Source organism: Lucilia cuprina, chromosome 3, assembly GCF_022045245.1.
Source record: "Lucilia cuprina isolate Lc7/37 chromosome 3, ASM2204524v1, whole genome shotgun sequence".
NCBI lineage: Eukaryota > Metazoa > Arthropoda > Insecta > Diptera > Calliphoridae > Lucilia > Lucilia cuprina.
In genome coordinates, this window is record NC_060951.1 from 43,034,449 (window position 1) to 43,035,880 (window position 1,432).

Below are 1,432 nucleotides of genomic sequence, written 5' to 3' on the forward strand. Positions count from 1 at the left end.
AACTAACTAACTAACTAACTAACTAACTAACTAACTAATTAACTAACTACCTAACTAACTAACTAACTAACTAACTAACTAACTAACTAACTAACTAACTAACTAACTTACTAACTAACTAACTAACTAACTAACTAACTAACTAACTAACTTATTAACAAACTATCAAACAATCTAACTAACCAGGTAACTCACTAACTCAGTAACTAACTAGCTATCTAACTACAAAGTCATGTACACGATTTACGGTTCCAGTACAACCATTGTTTGGCCCAAAATTATTTTAAGAAACTTTATATATATTCTGTTCTATTAAGAATATAATACTAATAATACCAAAATCTTTTTTATAATTTCAGAATGATTATTACAAAAAATAAGTCGGTCTGTCCTCTGACATCCAATTGGGAGGACATATGAAACTGCTATGGTAACAATTATTGGGTAAAGATGTGTTAATATTATTTCTGTTTAATAGCAAAAAACTAAATATTTAAATGTTGCAAATGTATGTGAATATTTGAAAAATTTATATAAAAACAAAAGAAAAATTTTAACGATTTGTAATATATTTTCATATTATTGAGAACACGTATGTATAATTTCATATTAATTATTTCGATAAATTGATTTATGTATTTATGTTATTTTTTTACAATGTTTATTAATATTATTTTTGTTTAAAAACAAAAAAACTAAATATTTTATTGTTGCAATTTTTTTAAATAATTGAAAATTTCACTTAAAAACAAAATCAAATTTTAATGATTTGCAATTTATTATTCTGTTATTGAACACATTTGTGTAATTTCAAATAGACAATTTTAATAAATTGATTTTGGTATGTATTAATTATATTTACCTTATTTTTTACTCTCTTTCATGTTAAATTAACTTCATGAAATGTATGTATACAAATTACCAGGCGCACAGGAGAATAGATAAATAAGCAGAAGTTACATTATTAATTTGTGTATTATTTTGTAATGCCTATTTATTACTCAATTCATTTTAAATAAAGAAGAACGACAGAAATAAACAAAATAAACACCAAAAAATATTTATTTGTTATCATCATGTTTTTATAATTATTTCCTATTTTTGGAGAAAAGGTATGTATGAACACACTTATTTATATTTTTTAATTTTGTCAACAACACTAATATGCTTAAAAATTTGTGAAAATACCAGGAGAAGAGAAATTTCAGCAGTAGGATATTTTACAAAAATTCAAACGAGCATTTTATAAAAACACGTATAGAAAAGCTTTAGTTTTAAATTTTACAAAAATATTAGGAGATCAAAAAGAGTAGTTAGTATAAAAATAAAAAAAATATAAATAAAATTATCGAACATTTTTCCTTTTTTTCCCTTCTTATAAAATCCGTTAAAATTTATACTAAAATTTTATAAAAGTAATAGGAGCACATAA

At 22.1% G+C, this 1,432-nt stretch overlaps 1 long non-coding RNA gene across 1 annotated transcript in view; it reads left to right on the forward strand.

The window, feature by feature from the left end:
* The window catches only part of LOC124419128, a 154,156-nt gene extending 153,595 nt beyond the window's left edge, over nucleotides 1-561 (forward strand). The window contains exon 4 of the long non-coding RNA XR_006940422.1: nucleotides 360-561. This is a non-coding gene — a long non-coding RNA (uncharacterized LOC124419128). The remainder of the gene's footprint in view (nucleotides 1-359) is intronic.
* The last annotated feature ends 871 nt before the right edge of the window (nucleotides 562-1,432 follow it).